An 18,599-nucleotide genomic window follows, 5' to 3' on the forward strand; every position below is an offset into this window, starting at 1 on the left:
CTAAAACCATTAAACACTTCCAGGGGAGAAGTGGCTCCCAGTCTCTCGCCCCCACCAAGTTATCAGTCTCCACAGCACCTAGCAGACAGGGCTAAGGAGGTCCCAGAGAGTCAAAGGAGGAGGGCATAGCCCCTGGCCCCAGAGAGAGGGCCCACTAGCATCAGGTGATGTTGAGGCACCTCTGCAGCCTGACTGGCCCCCATGCAGGGGCCCTCCGAAGCTGGGGTGCACACTTGCTAAAGCTTCTGTGCTTTTGAAGGGCAACCCCTGCACGGGAGCAGAGAAGGCAAAGACTTAGCTTAAGTCCAGGCAGGGGTCACAGCTGGGACCCCAAAGGACACCCTTGGGAGTCATGATTTGAAGAATCTTTGTACCACAAACGGGCCCAACAGAACCACCCCCAGAATCACCAGCATGTTCAGGATGGGACCATTGCCCAAGTCCAGGGCTGCCACCCAGCTGCCCCTCTGCGCGATCCACCAGGCGATGCAGTATTGCAGCATGCAGACCACGAAGCGGGTCACCTGGCCCAGGAAGCCAGTCAAGCCGCGCTGGTAGACATGTAGGGCCAGACGGTAGCCGAAGCCCAGGAGAGCCACCACACGGCCCTGGTTGATGCCACTCTCAAACAGGCTGGAGGCGATCTTGGTGAAGTACTCGTAGGCGTTCTCTGCTGTGGGCTGCAGGTGGTGCAGCATGGTCTAGAATTCCGAGTCATAGCGCCGGTTGATGTCATCCCAGATGATGGCGATCCGCCGTCCCACCTGCCCCACGGTGCTGCTAGGTTGGAGGGCAAGGTGACCATCTCTGGGTCGGCAGGGGCGGCTGGCCCTTCAGCCTCCTGTTCCTGCTGATGGCGGTCAAAAACCTAGTTGCGGAAAACCTTCTCCATGTCCCGGGTTACCTGCTCCTCAGAAGCAGAGGGCAGGGCAAGCTCTCCGCACTCCTGCTTGGGAAACCCTGGGCCTTGCCCTGATGCCATTTTTCAGGTCTCAGTGGAGGACAGTGTCAGCCTCCTGGGATCCTGGCCCAACCCGCATGGGTCAGCAGGGCAGAGATGAAGGTCCCAAGGGGCTGGAGGCTGCTGCTCCCAGGGGCTGGGTGGGAGCCTGGCTTCCAGGAACAGGCGTCAGTGCATTCTTGGCATCTGGATGTGGCCTTTGCTTGTCCCCGTGCGGCCCGAGGGACCCGCGAGATTCCAGTGATCATCTGTTTTTTTACATTTTTAAAGCGTTGTAAACAAAATAAAACAAACAGGAAGCAAAAAAGAATACATGACAAAAATCTAAGAGGCCTGCAGAGCCTAACATATTTATGATGCTACCTGGCCCTTTACGGAAAATGTTTGACTATCCGTGGCTTAGGTAGGGAAAATTAAATAAATAAATAAATAAATAAATAAATAAGTAAAGATTTTTCAACTGGTGAAGAGGTAATGAGGTCTGCCAATTTTCTACCATAGGTCACTCTCCACACAGGCAAGGGACCCTTTGCTGTGAGTGTGGTTCTCGTTGGAGGGGGACGCACTGTCACTCTTTGAACAATGTACTGTGCCTCAGGTGCTGCAAGGCACTGCTGTGCTCACATTGACGCATTAAGGCTCTGGCTAAGGTAGAGATCAAATGGGCTGCCCACTGAAAGGGGTAGTTCAAATTATTTCAACTTCTCTTTTGTTTAGCTAGGGAGGGAGAAAGCAGATTAGGCCCTGGAAGTTCAGGGGGAAAAAAAAAATACCAGTTACGCAAACATAAGGTGCTTAAGCAGGCACTTGTTGTCCTGAGATGAAAGTAGAACCATACTTTTTGAAATATGGCTTAGTAAATGCTTTCTTACCTTTCAGTGTACAGACCTGAACGACAGGGAGGTGGGGAGGCATCTGTTTGTGAAAGGATCTGATCCCAGAACTCTCTTGAAAGGAAGGGCCCAGCTGCCACTAGACTGGTTGCTCAGACTCAAGATAATGGCTGAGGTTGTGGGCCAGGGCTGGTGTTTGGGTCATGCATGTTCCTACACCGAGTTGTCCTGCCGAGGGATTATGATTTGGGAAGCAACAGTTCAGGGTGGACTGTGACAGAATCTCTGTGACATTGGTGCCCATGTGGTATCCCCCAGCTAACGTCCACCCAGAAATCCATTCTGGCTGCAGGGGCAGATGCTGACTACAGGGTGTGCCATCAGAGCAGCATCCTGTGAAACCGGTGAGCCATTTGGTCAAGGGCAGGGTGAATTCGGGTTGAGTAAACCCTGGAGTTCCTGGAAAACACATGGACACAATCACCTTAAGAAAGAGATACTAGGCTTTTTCTGCTAGAATGTCATGGGCTTGAACAGTTTGCTAAAAATCCCAAGGCAATATTTTTACCCTGAGTTTGCATCGCTTGGCCACACATACTCATTCATTCATTCCTGTACAGATACACAGATGGGGGTTTAGAGAAGTGAAGAGGCTTGGCCACATCACACACTGGGTGGAGAGTAGGAATCTAAACTCAGTCTTGTGTGTTTCCAAAGCCTGCTCTCTGTCCACAGTACCCTATTGCCTCTTGTAGAGTCATAGATTATTAGCGAAGTCTCACAAATTATTCACCATTTTTGAGTGAGAAACTGAGACTCAGAGAAATGAAACAACTTGTCTAACTAATTACCAGAATTCCTACAGACCTGCCTCCAGATTGAGGGAGTCTGAGTTGCCATAAGGTTCTAAGAACTTCTTATCAAAGGAACTGAGAATGTCAAATGGAGTGAGTTGAAATCCATGGGGACAAAGAAGCATTGAAGGAAAAGTGAGATTTGCAAAGTGAACCACATTTTGCTTTTCCTAATGACGTGTTTGTTGATGTCCTCTTTGAAAGGGCTTCCAGGAGGCAGGAAGGTATGAGCTGCTTTTGGCAGTTTAACCCCAGAGATTGCCTATTTATTTATTTAGCGCTTTAGACATTAACTTGGCTAATATAAAGCAATTCCCCTAAAGTTTGGAGTTCGTAGACACAGGCCAGGTATATGGAAAGTAGTCTTCTCCACTCAACTCATGACCCCAAAAAAGCATGAGTCTAGGTTGATGCCCAGCCACTGGGTCATCTGTAACTTGACTACACTGATTTCTCAAATAGCTCAGCTACAAATGGCAGTGGAAGAGATGCCCAACAAGGGTCTTGAAATAAATGGAAATCTTTCATTTCCTGTTCTGGTCTCTACCCGACAAGCTGACACTGCCCAAGGGAGGCCCCCAAAGCCCAGTGTTCTCTGCAAATCACAGTCAGTTTTCAAAGCACTGAAGGTATAGCCCAAGCTTTCTTACATGTGTAGCTTCCTGGTGTATGACATAGAGAACCCCTGTGTAATTCAGTTTCAGAAGATGGTACAGCACGTGCCTGGAGAAGCTGCCAAGTGCTGTTTGACAATGCTTAAGGGCAGGATCTAATAACCTTTCTGGGGTAATTTAGGTGAGGACTTTCCTAGAGGCAGAGAATGAACTGGGTGCCCTCTTTCATCTTTTGGCTTTGAGAGTTCAGAGTTTTGCCTGCAAGAGCAAAGTAAAAGGTGACATGAACTGAATTAGTATGGGCAGTCTGTATACCTGGGGGAAGTCAGGCTGGGATTATTCAGACAGTTAACCCTGTTTCTAGCTTCACCTTCTTACCTTAGTAGATACAAATTTGGTTAAGATATACAGGCAGAGTGGACACTCTTTGCCTTTTATTCTAGCTTGGCCTATCCCTGTAGTTAGAAAAGAGCAGCAGTTTGAGTCTAGTCGATTCATCCACGAAGGAAGGGTTATTTCTTTGCAGGCTTATTGGTGAAATAGTCAAAGAAGATTAGAGCCCTCAAGAGGCCTTAAAGAATTTCTTGTTCAATGCCCTTGCTTTCAGGGGAAGCAAATGAAGTTCAGAAAGGCTACATGAGGAACTCAGGGCCCACATGCCATGGCAGGGGCAGGGCTGAGCTGAACCTCTGATCTTTAGGTTCTCAGGCCAGTAGGTTTACAACCTGCTGCACTGTGTCCTATTGCCTTTGTAAATACCAGAGACTTCTTGTTAAAATCCACAGTCCCATAGCAAAAGGAGGGAGGACCTTCGTTTATTCACTTATTCAAAAACTTGTATTCAGCTGCCCTTTGGCATAAGAAAGGACAAGACTGATAAGGCCCTTCCCTCACCTCGTGGTGCGAACAGCACCAAATATTTGCAAAGAACCTATGTGGACTTACTTCTCTTGCTCTTCTCTCACTTTCTTAAGTTGGTGAGAAAAAGATGCCTAGGAAAGACGTTTTTAGGGAGGTGGAGAGACAGAGAGGGTGGAGGAGAGAGAACGAGGTGTATAAGAAGGAGAGAGAAAGAGGCTATGTCCCAAAGGATATTTGCAGGGAGGGAAATAGTTGGCTGTCTCCCCCACCCCGCTCCTGCCTCCTCTTCCTCCCGTTCCTCCTCCTCCTCATTGCTCCTGCTCCTCCTGCCCTCCTCCTCCTCATTCTTCTTCTTCATTTGTGTTTAGCTGGACTGTATCAAACTCCCTTAACTCTCTCAAATGCAGACTTTCCTGCTTGCTGGTAAACGTGAGTTGCTATGGTGAGAGAGTGGCCTGGGACCAGTCAATGGAAAAGCTGGAAACAACACCCCACCCGGAGCAACATATCAAAGAGTTAATTAGAAGGACCTGCCATGTGTTTCCCATTCCCTGCTGCAGATTCGATTGCTTTATGATTTATCACCTGTTTTTCTAAGCAAAGCGTTAGCCCCCATTCTCAGTTCTCCTTTCTTGAATGTGTTAATAATGGTTGGGGGCAGAGAAAGTAGGGAAAGTTGATCAAATGAGTAAATTCCCTGTTGTTCCCTTAGAAAGCTTTCTTTCTTTTTTCTTTTTTTTTTTTTTTTGAGATGGAGTCTCGCCCTGTCGCCCAGGCTGGAGTGCAGTGGCTGAATCTTGGCTCACTGCAAGCTCTGCCTCCCGGGTTTATGCCATTCTCCTGCCTCAGCCTCCCGAGTAGCTGGGACTACAGGCGCCCGCCACCGTCCCGGCTAGTTTTTTGTATTTTTTAGTAGAGACGGGGTTTCACCGTTTTAGCCAGGATGGTCTAGATCTCCTGACCTCGTGATCCGCCCGTCTCGGCCTCCCAAAGTGCTGGGATTACAGGCGTGAGCCACCGCGCCCGGCCTAGAAAGCTTTCTTAGACCAACCCCATGGCCTTATTTTATCTGTTGTCCTCTCTCTCCCTGTTTCCACCACTCATCTCATGACATTCACTTGAGTACCTCTCTCTTAGGGATTGTTAGAACTCACTTGCGAAGGTTCGCGCTGAAGTCCACAACAAATAATCCTCTCTGTTTATATGGGACTTGAGAGTTACAGAGAACCTTCACATTTATTTTGTCCCACTTTCAGCAACCTTGCACAGTAGCAATGGCTATAGTTACCATAACTATCTCTTATGTACAAGAACAGGAATGAAGGCCAAGGGAAAGGGGAAGGGCTTGCCCACGGTCACTCGCACAGGAGTGGGCATACGCCTGAGTCTTCTGAATTCAAGTTCATGACGCAGCAATGCTCTTGACAATCTTGCTGTGTTGTCAATAATTTGTGAACTTAGTGTTAGCCATAGCGGGACGAGCATCTGACTGTGAATCAGAGGAGAAGAACACTGTGTATCTCTGGTCTTGGTCTTGTCAACTGTAAAATGAGAGTCAGAAAGGGAGTTTAATGGAAGTGTGGTGATACAGTTAATGATTTTATGTTGTATACTGAAACTTGCTAAGCAGATAGATTATAAGTGCTCTCATCATACACACACACACACACACGCCACACGAAAGAAAATGGTAATGATGAGAGGTGACGAGTATGTTAATTAGCCTGACTGTGGTAATCATTTTCACATGTATACATATATCAAAATATCAACTTGTACATCTTATATACATATATATTTAAGTGTGTGTATATATATCTCTACATATTTAAGTACATAAAGTTGAATGTTGGTGTCCCCCAAAATTCGTATGTTGGAACCCAGTGTGACAGTGTTAATAGGTGGGACCTTCTGGGAAGTTATTAAGCCAGGAGTGCTCTGCCCTCATGTATGGTATTAGTGCCCTTATACAAGGGGTTGAAGGATGCCGCCTTGTCCCATCCACCATGTGAGAATATAGCTAGAAGGTGCCACCCATGAGGCAGAGAAAAAGCTCTCACCAGACACCGATTCCGATGGTGCCTTGATTTTGAATTTCGTAGCCTCCAGAACTGTGAGCAATACATTCTGTTGTTTATAAATTACCCAATCTAAGGTGTTGTGTTATAGCTGTCCTGACACAGTTCTCTAACAGTCAATATTTTATTTTATACACAAATGTGTTTAAAAAGTCATCATTTATTCCTAGACATACATAATCAATCTTAATGTTGGTATTACTGTTAACAGTCATAAAAAAGAAGTGTCTGCTTAAGGCAGGGACAGCTGAGCTTTAATGGGGTCACTCAAGATTCAGGTGCTTGGTCAACTTTTCAGATCCAGAATTTGATTTCAGTGGTTCACTCAGAGATGTTCAAACAGGATAATGATAGTGATCATTCCAGATTTAACAAGACCAACAATAATAAAAATTGCTGGCATGTATTGGACACATAAAATGCAAAGCACTTTTCCTGGATTATTCTATTTTAATCTCCCCTAGCAATGCGTGAGTTAGGTACTGTTATTATCCCCTTGTCAGTGAGGAACTGAGAGCATGAGAGCTAAATGATTGGCTCAGTGTCTCGCACCCAGTAAAGGCTAGACCTGGGCTGCCGACACCAGCAATAATTATGCAGAAATGTTTCTTTTGCTAATTAAAAGGCAGAAAAGCAATGTACTAATTGACAGTGGGTGAGGTTCTGGCTGGAGAGCTGAGCGAGGGCACTCGTCTTTGTGAGACCTGCCTTCTTGCTTAGTCACTCCATTGAAGACAAGTGACAGACAAGATTTTCCTTGGATATCCTGGAATTTGACCAGAGGTTATTGGCTGTCTTCAGGGATGTTTCCATCCAGCAGGACCGATGATCTAGAAACAGAGTTCTGGGCAGCGGTGGAGACACCCTGAGAGCCTCACTGCTTGGCTCTCTGTTTCCAGACTCCTGCGGACCCCCACCCTCTGTTATGACAACACAACATTAGCTCAGATTCATTGCAATTCAACTGAGTAGGTTACCATAAACCACATTCCAATGTGTTTTTCTGGGGAGACACCCTGGGGTCACCCTGATTGGACTTAGGGGAGACTCTGGTGTCCTTAATTGAATTTGTAAGGCATCCTGTTCTCCTTGACAGAAAATGGGGAGAATCCTCACTCCCATCAACAGCACATTTACAACCATCTCCTGAGTGGTTTATTTCTGCAGATGGAGAATCTCAGTCATTTTATGTTCTTATTGTTTTCAATTTACTGACCAAATTCTGGGACTGGACCCAATTTGAGGTTTGTAACCTCTTGTGTGTTATTATAGAGAGAAGTAGGGCACAATGAATGAATTTCTTGTTTTTCCCTCTGATTCAGACTGTGTTTTGTTGTTGTTTTTTTTAAGTGGGAGAGCTAGTTGTCATATCTTTATGCATGTAGATGAAGGTAAATATGCACATATACACGCTTATTCAGGAATGTGCGTATTTGGTCTAACACACTTTATAGCTGGAGAAAGCCTCAGCCTGGCCTTTTGTTTTTATATCGTGCTTGCTGTGATAGACTCATCTTCTGTCCTTTCCTTTTCTTTGCTTTTGGCATAGTTTTTCCACATCAAGTATTTTCACAATAGGAATGGAATGTAATGCAATTATCTATTAACTTATTTAACTTAACATTCCTTATATTGCACTACTGTGTGCCAGATGCTGCCCCAAGCATATTACAAATATTAATTGATGCAATCTTATTTATACTTCTTTGAAGTAGAACTTCTTACTACCTTCATTTTATAGATCAGGAAACTGAGGCAAGTTTCTGCTGGGAAACTGGATTTGCGTGGTAGAAAGGTGATGTGTAACCCTGCTGCTTTGTTTGAGAGGTTTGGGTTTTGTTTTCAATACATAAGAATGATAAAAAGCTGTGGTATGATAGCGCTGCGGGTGTTAGAAAAAGAACAGCCATTCCTCTGCAACTGAAAAGCCAGACTCAGCAAAGGCTGGATGTACTAAATGATGTCCTGGTTTTACGGCTAAACACTTACAGCTATTAAAAACACTTTTATTATTAAAATTCCTGCAGGAAGCATAACTTTCTTATTGTGATACTCAAACTCTCTAGCTTTTCACTTGCCCTCCTTTTGAAGCAATTATGTGCATAGTGTGACTTTGAATAATCCATGGTTTCTTTGGAATGCAGATGTCATGTTGGAGCATTGCAGACTGCTCTTCCCCTCTCTGCCTTTACATACAAGGTGCCTATTGCTGAGAACACTTGTTCCCACTTCTCTAGCAGGCAAGGATGTGGGCAGGACAACCACCACAGGTAAGGCCTCCGCTGACTCACCTGGCTTCGGCTCAGGTGATGGAGTCAGTCAAATCCGCATTCATCCAGGCAGTGGCTCATGTACATAGGCACCATGGCTGTGACCAGGGTGATGGTGGTGAGGGGCTGAGAGGTGAGTGGATTCAAGCTATGTTTCGGAGGTAGCATAGACAGGAGTTGGTGATTGGTCTTGGGGGATGAGAAAGAGGAATCTGCTATGTCTGGATGTTTGAGTCTAGCCTCCTGGGATTCAGGGACATCTGAATCGCCAGTGCTTCCCACAGCGATTGGCACATAGTAATCAATTGATAAGTATGTATTGAACATGTGAATGAATCAGCAATGAATGAAGAAAATGAGAGCCAATGAAGTTCTGTGATGGCCCACGGTCATGTAACTGTTGAATGACAAAGGTAACCCTGGAATATAGGCTACCTGAGAGTGATAGGACCTTTGGCTGCTTTATATGCTTTTTGTGGCCTCTCTTCCAGATTTTTAACTCTTTGAAGGCAGGACTGTGTAAAAATAAACACAATTAGATCTACTACTTGGCATTGGAAGACTGGATTAAAGATGAATGTCTGTGTACACAAGGGTGCCCATTTCTTAAGCATGAATGTGCTTTCCTTTTGAAAGAAGGAAGGTAGCTGGGGAAAGACTGCAAATTAACAGGTATCACAGGATTCCCAGGGTCTTCCACTGTTAAAAATGCCAACTTTACTTTTTCATTATCTCTTATATCTGTGCTCTCTTCTCCGTTCCATTCTACCAGTATCGCTACCCACCTCTTGCCTGGACCAATGCAAAAGCCTCCCAACCTTCCACCTCATGCTTTGTTTTCATGTGTTGTTGGCCTCATGAGATAGAGTTATCTTAGCTTTGCCACTTATTAGCGGGGCAACTTTGGCAAAGGCATTTATTTTTTTCTGAGCCTGAGTTTATTCATTTGTCAAAAGTAGATAATGACAAAACATGTCCTACTAGTATTGTGAAAATTTGTCTAAAATATTTGTGTGAACCAAGCCAGACCACAAAGGCTGGGCCAGGCTAGAGGACTGGAGAGGCTGACGAGGCAGACTTGGCGGTGGTGACTTCCTTTTAGCTTTTGCCTCTGCCGACAAGCAAGGCAAGGAGGCAGAAGACACAAGCGGATACAAGCCCAAATTCAGTGATTTTGGCAGGTTTCAGTGACACAGCGGAGGACGAGGCCGACGTCAGGATGGTGCCACTATGTAGATTCTAAAGGGGTCTCTTCTATTAATGCCATCACTACATCTAGTGCTGGTATCTGCGTTGTGCTAGATATTTGTGCATACTTCTTTATATTCAATCAACAGGACAAAGATGTAAAGTAGGAATAACTGTCCTCATTTTACAAATGTGGCCACTGATAGAAAGGTTCAATAACTTATCCAAGACCACAAATTAGATCTTTTTGAAAATTAAAAAAATTCAAACCCAGGATATAAACTCAGGTTTATTTTATTCCCAAGCCTATTAATTTCACGTTAGAGTTGTTATCAAACTGTATGTTTCTTAAGGCAGGATCTTAGTCGTGTAATCATGTATCCTCATAGTAGCTTGCCCATAAGAGGTACTTAGTACATGTTTTTTGGTGAATGATGTTGTACAAATAGTAGTGTCCTGTTTTATAGGTTATGGTTTAAAAATAGAGAAAATCTATAGAACTCTTGGAAAGTAATTAAGATATCTGAGAAGACTAAGATTGAGAACTTCTTGGAGGTCTGATTCTAAATTAAACTTCCAAGTTGGGATGCAGAAATAAGGAGGATGTTTGGAAACATCCAATGATTCATATTTACCTAAGAAGCTTCATAAGGAGAATGAATCCAGACTGATCTTTGCTTGAGAGCTGTGTGATGGCCAGAGAAAGCAGCACGGGTTAACAGCCAAGAGGAAATCAGCATTATACTAAAGCAGTGTTTCTCAAAGTGTGTTCCAGGGAACTGTATACCCAAGAAACACTATCCTTCAAGAGACTTCTATAAAAAGAGGTGATAATTTAATACATAGAGAAACATGACATAGTTCCATGGATCCTTGGACAGTACAGGGGTTAGGGGCATTGACCCTTGTGCAGACAAAAATATGCATGTAACTTTTTTTTGAGACAGGGTCTCTCTGTGTTGCCCAGGCTGGAATGCAGTATTGTGATCATAGCTCATTGCAACCTCAATCTCCTGGGCTTAAGCCATCCTCCCACCCTAGCCTCCAAAGTAGCTGGGACTACAGTAGCATGCCACCATGTCCAGCTAACTTAAATTTTTTTTTTTTTTTTTTAGTAGAGACACAGTCTCACTATGTTGTCCAGGCTGGTTTTGAACTCCTGGCCTCAAGCAATCCTCCCATCTCGGCCTCCCAAAGTACTGGGATTATAGTGTGAGCCACCATGCCCAGCCTGCATATAACTTTTGACTCCCCCAGAACTTACCTACTAATAGCCTACTGTTGACTGGAAGCCTTATGGATAATGTAAATAGTTGATTAACACATATTTGTATGTTATATGTAATAATATCGGATTCTTACAATAAAGTAAGCTAGAGAAAAGAAAATGTTCTCAAGAAAATAATAAGGAAAACAAAATGCATTTACTATCCATTAAGTAGAAGAGGATCATTATAAAAATGTTTTTCCTCTTTGTCTTCACATTGGGTGGGCTGAGGAGGAGGAGAAAGAGGAGAAGTTTGCTTTGCTGTTTCAGAGGTGGCAGAGGTAGAAGAAGAAAGTTCACATGTAAGTAGATTTGCACAGTTCAAACCTGTGTTGTTCAAGGGTAATCTGTATACTCTTGTGATATAAATTAGCACATTAAAGGCTGAGAATTCTTATAATTAAATAAATCCTAACCAGGAAAAAAAACAAAAAAGCAAAAACAAACAAACAAAAAACACCAATAAAAGGAGTGGGGTGTGGTAGGTGCCTTAGGATTGACATTACTAAAAGGTTCATCAAAATGTTGCTTTCCAAAATTAAAGAACAGTCTGTACCATAAAATACAGAAGTTGATTGCATCCTTCCAAATGACAGTATTAACTTTATTTAACCAGTATTCCCAAATATACTTAACACTGATTTTTACCCATAGCCCCTCCCATTTCACCACTTATTTATGTACCAAGGAACTAGTGGTTATCAGAGCCCACTGAGAAATGCTAGGAAAGAAACTGAGTAGTAGTTTTAAAAAATCCTTTTCATCTTTTCTTATCTTCTTATTTATATGTTTTTGTGTTTGTTGATGGAGGTTGGCTTATTTCATGTATTCATTCAATAAATATTTACCAAATACCTATAAAGCATAAGACACAGTGCTACATTCTCTAAGTTAGTAGATTCTTGATTTCTCTTTATCTCATGAGGAAGGGAAGAGGAAGGGGTTGGGGAGATAGGTGTGCAGGAGTGTTGGGAATCACACCTAATTAAGATGTCACTATATCTCCAGCCATCAGAAGTTATTGATGCCCAAATAACAATAGCCTAAATCTCTATTGCCATAAAGGAGTTCAGTACTTTATTAGGGTTTCCTCCTCAAGTAATTTTTGGAAACTGTTACGGTTTGAATGTATTCTTCAAAGTTCATGTGCTGGAAACCTAAGCTCCAATGTAACTGTACTGAGAAGTGGGACATTTCAGAGGTGATTATCCCGTCATGAATGAGTTAAAGCCTTTATCTTGGGAGTGGGTTAGTTATCCCAGGAGTTGGTTTCTGTTAAAAGGTTGAGTTTGGCTTTCTTCCTCTCTCTCTTTTTCTTGTGTGTACATGCACGCATGTGCCTTCTCATCATGTGATGTCATCTGCCAGGCTATGATGCAGCAATAAGGCCCTCACCAGGTGCCACCCCTCCAGAACCATGAGCCAAATAAATGTCTGTTCTTTATAAATGAACAAGTCTGTATTATTCTGTTACAGCAGCACAAAATGGACTAAGACAGGAACCCTTAAGGAAGCTGTTGCATAAATCCCCCCATTCTAGCTGGGCAATTCATATGGCCTCTGGCTCTGGGAAGTGCTCCAGTCTGCTGGGTGCTCCTTGCCACCTTGTAGTTGTTTTTTGAGGCTGTTGTCTTTCTGCTTCTTCCCAAGGACAAACAAAACAGTGTAGTTGTAAGACAGCTTACATCTAGATTTAGGAAATAAAAGTTGCAATATTTCTGTTGTTATACTCAATTTACATGTCCAAACAGAATATTTAACATCTCAGCCTAGAGCATATGCATATATACACATGTAATGAAGAAGTGGGGCATGGTAGGTACCTTAGCATTGGCATTACTAAAAGGTTTATGAATCTATTGCCTTCCAAACTTAAAGGACAGTCTGTACCCTAAAATGCAGAAGTTGATTGCAACCTTCCAAACAACAGTTTTCTAACTTGAAAAAATTTAAGACTCATCTTCACCAGGTGGCCCGTTACATATAGAGGAGACAATGTAAACATCTTGGATTAAAAGGAATTTCTGTAGTAAGCAATGTAATTCCTGGATTTTGCTTGCACGTACAGAAACAGTAATGATCAACTTGGTCAAGCTAGAGTCAAATATACTCTGAAAAGGCAGCCTAAGAGATCCTTGGTAGAAAAACTGTGTGGTAATTGATTTCTGATGATGAAGACTTGGAGAAGATATAAAGAAGAGAAGAGATTATGGATTATTATATGTACATGCACACATATATAATAAATGACATTCAATTGTGGGGGTAGAATCTGAAAGGAAAGACAAGTACATAATAGAATTATGGTATTAGCCTGGGTTCTTCAAACAAACACAGCCTGATGTAAAGGCTCGTGGTGACAGTTATTTGGGGAATGATTCCAGTGAACAGGAGTTGGGATCGAATGGGAAATGTGGGAGATTCAAAGATGTGTCATTGAGCTGGTAATTGCTGTGGGCAACTGGGACACAGTCATGCTAGGAAAGGCTGTTAGAACTAGAAATACCATTTGACCCAGCCATCCCATTACTGGGTATATACCCAAAGGATTGTAAGTCACGCTGCCATAAAGACACACGCACACGTATGTTTATTGCGGCACTATTCACAATAGCAAAGACTTGGAACCAACCCAAATGTCCATCAATGATAGACAGGATTAAGAAAATGTGGCACATATACACCATGGAATACTATGCAGCCATAAAAAAGGATGAGTTCACGTCCTTTGTAAGGACATGGATGAAGTTGGAAACCAGCATTCTGAGCAAACTATCACAAGGACAGAAAACCAGATACTGCATGTTCTCACTCATAGGTGAGAACTGAACAATGAGAACACTTGGACACAGGGCAGGGAACATCACATACCCAGGGCTGCCGTGGAGTGGGGGGAGAGGGGAGGGATAGCATTAGGAGAGATACCTAATGTAAATGACTAGTTGATGGGTGCAGCACACCAACATGGCACATGTATACATATGTAACAAACCTGCACATTGTGCACATGTACCCTAGAACTTAAAGTCTAATAATAAAATAAATAAATAAATAAATAAATAAAAAGAGATATTATACTATCACAAAAAAAAAAAAAAAAAAAAAAAAAAAAAGAAAAGAAACTGTAGAACACACTTCAGAATTTACTGTCTCCAGTACAGGAGAATAGTGTGTTTACCTACCAGCTCTGGAGCCCATTGAACAAGTGTGGCTGAATGGGCTCCTGGGTTCCTCACTTGCAGGTTTGCCCCCAGGTCAGATGCCTGTGAGCCGTCTGGATGGAGAGAAGCCCCAGGGAAGAGAGTGAGAGATACCAGCTACTGTCAAGCTAAGCCTGCCTTCCCCTCAAACCCCGCTGTTTGTTTATCATGTCGCTTTCAGCTAAGGTCTTTATCTGGAGCAGCTTCTCAGTTCAAGGGTCAATTGCTCATAAAACTAGAGGCTGCCTGAAGAAAGCACAAATGATATGGAGAGCAAACGTGGCAGCCTTTGCTGATGGTGGCTCCCCCTGCTTCGCATTCTTCTCTGGCTGCCCTTTGTTCAGTGTGCTGTGTACCACGCACTGCACTCAGCACCCGCTGTGGATTACCCATCGTGTGCAGTCCTTATGGGGTAGACACTCGTACTGTCCTCATTTAAGGGCTGATCGATAGAAGCAGATGTCGTGGATCAGCTCTACTCTGCTGCCAAAAGCGTGGGGGGCACAGGCATTCAATAAATGTGGAGATAGCAAGGGACTCTTTCCATGGGCTTGGGAAAGGCCTAGCTGAGGCCCCATCACTCTGTCCCCTGACTCTACTTCATTTTTCTTCTTAGCAGGTTATTTATTGGTTTATTTGTTTATTGTTGATCTCCTGCCAATGGAACATGAACTCCACTGAAGTCGGGACTCGATCTGTTTTGTTAGAACAATGCCTGGATCACAGCAGGGAGTCAATGAATATCTACCATTGAATGAAAGATAAATAAATGAGCTTTTATGGCTATGAATGCAAAGAAGTTTGTCCTGTTTAAGAACTTTTTGATAAAGAGGTTGCAAAATCTCAGGGAAAGGGAAGAGATCTCAATTGGAAGCCTATAGGGTATGGGATCAGTGATGAGAAAATGCAAAGAAAAAGAAGATAAAGGAAAAAGACGGGAAAGGGATTCATTCCCAAAGGCCCCTGTATGGAATACTTGTTGGGTGTATTATCTGCCACCATACGTAATAGAGGCACGGTGGTTGGCTTCAGTGTGATAAGATGTAGAAGGAACAGCAAAGGGGGATTGGAGATTGTGGGGAATTTAGAAGAAAGAGTCCGGAAGCAGGCTCTCTGTAAGACACATGGACGGCCTGGCATTCTCTCGGGAGCACCATGAGAGTGACATTGGGGAAGAATTGCAAGAAGTTTCACACTACAGAGACCAGGAGGGAATCTGCCTTTGTGGCCAGGCTTCCAGAGTTGAAGAGGGCCCGGCTAATGTTTGCCACTGATGCAGCTCGTCCAAACGCCACCGGAAACGGAGAGCAGCATTGATAAAGGGAAAGCAGAAGCAATGAGCCATCGTGTGAAAATTAGCTCCCACCGGGCGGATTTCTTCAAAGTGGCCAAAGTTATGAAACGCGAGAGATAAAAAGAGACACAGCAAATTATGTTGTGCTCGGGGGCGGGCCTTGCGGGTGGTGGAATTGGGTGCTGGGTATACAGCCAATAGTAGAACTGTGACTATTTGTCAAATGAATCATTGTTTCCCTCATCAAAGATGGACTTGTCAGGCAGCCTTTCAAAGAGTCTGAGGATCCCCAGGGTCCTAGAAGAATGTGCCCACTTTTCCTTCTTCTCAAGGCCCCTCTCATGCTGTTGTCTACGTGGTTACATTTCCTTAACTGTGGGAGCAGAGTTGGCCTGGGTCTGGAGGCCTGAATGAGAAGCCACTCCTGGCCCATACATACTGACTCTTCCCTCTTCTTCCTGTGTGGAACTCAGGGGGACCAAATTCCAGGCTGGCATTTCTGGCTTTTCCTGAAACTCTCTGTCCTGTTCTAATAAATCATATTATGTTGTGTAAGTGATGTAAGTCAGGCCAGGAACATGCAGCCCAGGGAAGAAGCACATTCGATGTTTTGATTTCTTTTTTTCTTTTGGCAAAAACGTGTTGTTCCCATCCCTGTGAGGGCAGAAATAAAGTCTGCTTGGTATGGAGGTGGGAGGGGGCCATTCTTGAATGAACAGGCCTGCTGCCTGTTCCAGAGACTGAGCGGTGACAGAGGAGCCACCGTGGGAAAGCAGTGTGGGTAGGTCTGGGGCTTGGATAAACTAAGTGCTCCAGCACCCCACGCTGGCTCCCACGACATTTTCAGGCAGGCCTGGGTTTGCTTAGTACAAAGTGGCTGGATTGCAGATCTGATAAAACCTCATTGGACTGCATGATGCATAGAACCCTCTCTACCTGAGTTAGAGGCGAGTCTAAATTGAGAGAATACTTTTTGCCTGGTACAAGATGCATATATTATTGCACAGATGATGAAATCAGTGTCATTTGTGGAATCTTCATTATCCACAGGTAGAGACTTTAAGAAATTTCTGTTTCCTCTAGGCCCTACACAGAGGCAGTCACCAAATTCCACATTTAAAACAGTTCTTCCTGGCACTCCCCGGGCTTTCCATGCCTGGCCATCTCCAGGCAGGAGATGGATCCCCATCCGGGAGGCAGTGCCGGGAGGCAGTGGGGAGGGCGTGTGTGGCTCTAGAGAAGGACGCTCTAGACTTGCTTCTTGGCTCTGTCCTGTGCCTGGGGCAAGCTCACATTTCTGCTTCTCAAGTTATTTTTATAAAATGGGGATGATAATACTTTTTACTTTGCAGGACTATTGTGAGGATTAAATGGAATAATGCTTATAAAAATGCAGGTGACTAAACAGTGTGGTCCCACTTTTTTTTGATGTGATTAGTAGAAAAAAGTCTATAAAGATATACATCAGAACGTTAATGATTTTTTAATATTAGGGTGGTGGGATTTATGGGCTTTTATTAAAAACTTTCCTTTTTTCTATATATTTTTTAATTTCCACAATGAACCTGTATCACTGTTGTAACTAAAAACTGTAAATATTAATTAATTAAAATTCCACTGAAGCTGTAAGAAGCAGCTGAAATAATACACCTTTTATTAGAACTTTCCAATCTTCCCATTGGCAGAGATCCCTCTCTAAGCAAGTTCCTGAATGACTCTGAGACCGAGCTTTCTCCCCTGTAAAGTGGGGCTTAATAAACTTTAAATGAAAAATGGATATATGCTATATTGCATATACAAATATGTTTTGTATGTACACACACAATTTTCTCTCTCTATATATTCACACATATATATACACACACATATATACACACATATATATACACACATATATACATATATATACACACATATATATACACACATATATACACACATATATACACACACATATATACACACACATATATACACACACATATATATACCGACATATATACACACACATATACACACACATATACACACACACATATATGCACACACACATATATACACACACATACACACACACACATAGATACACACACACATATATATACACACGTATATATAGATAAAGTGTACTAAGCCTGGGTTATAGAAAGTGCTTGGTTAGTACCCTTTTCTTTCCGTGAATACTGGAAACACTTTGTACCTTTCTTGTAACACTCACCATATTTTGCTCTGAATTATGGTTATTTGGGAAATTCTTATATCGCCCATTAGATTCTTAGCCCTCTGAGGGCAACAACTATGTCCTACTCAGCTTCTGCCACAGAGGGTTTAGTGTCTCATAGGTGGTAGGTGCGGAGTAAATACTTGTTGGGTGACTGAAGGTCGAGGTAAAGGCAGAGGCCCCAGAAGTCGGTGCTGTGGCTGGGCCATTGCCCTTGGGCATCGTGTGACTGGGCCTGCCTGTGCTGTGGCACCACAGATGCTTTTTGCTTAGGAGGTGCATCTGACAGCGGGGACCCAGGGTCCTTGTGAGGGGAGCAGGTGACCAGGTGAGCAAGGTTGGCTGCTGACCATGCCCTTCCTCCGGGAGGAGCTTGGGACTTAGGACTGGATAGAGTTTCAAACCCAGAGAACCCCACAGGCCAGTCCCTCCAACCCTAAGACCTGTCTCTGAGTATAAGGAGAGGGGAGAGGGGACCGTGAGTCAAAGTGAAAATGAAGGAAATGAAATGGAAAAAGTGGTTTGCAGAAAAGTCTCAGGGGCCTGGGGAGAAGCACACTGTCCAGCTTTGGTCGTAGGGGAGGCAAGGGCTTCTCTGACACTTGGTGTCCTGCGTCACTGACATCATTCCAGATGGGTGACGTGGGCCCAGCAGAACTGCAGCAGACAACCATGGGCAAACCAAGCCACCTTCACAGAGCTTGAGGAAGCAGGTGGCAGGTGCCTCTTGGTGGCCGAGAGGGCTGGGAATACGGGAAAGCCAGAGCATTGTCTATGAACCCCACTAGTTATGACTAATGGTGGGGGACTGTTAATGGAAACTGGCAACCCTGAAGCGTTGACTAGAACTGGGCAGAGCCTGAGGAACGCTGGTTATCGGGCCTTCGGGCACTCTGTTCCCTTGGCTACACAAATTGAATTTTTAAAATATATATATATAAAAAATTATGTATAAATA

At 43.8% G+C, this 18,599-nt stretch overlaps 1 pseudogene; it reads right to left on the reverse strand.

Annotated features, from left to right (window-relative positions):
- Window positions 1-259: 259 nt before the first annotated feature.
- Window positions 260-1,196, reverse strand: LOC105531975 (annotated as a pseudogene).
- Window positions 1,197-18,599: the final 17,403 nt, after the last annotated feature.

This window comes from Mandrillus leucophaeus, unplaced genomic scaffold (genome assembly GCF_000951045.1).
Source record: "Mandrillus leucophaeus isolate KB7577 unplaced genomic scaffold, Mleu.le_1.0 Scaffold925, whole genome shotgun sequence".
Lineage (NCBI taxonomy): Eukaryota > Metazoa > Chordata > Mammalia > Primates > Cercopithecidae > Mandrillus > Mandrillus leucophaeus.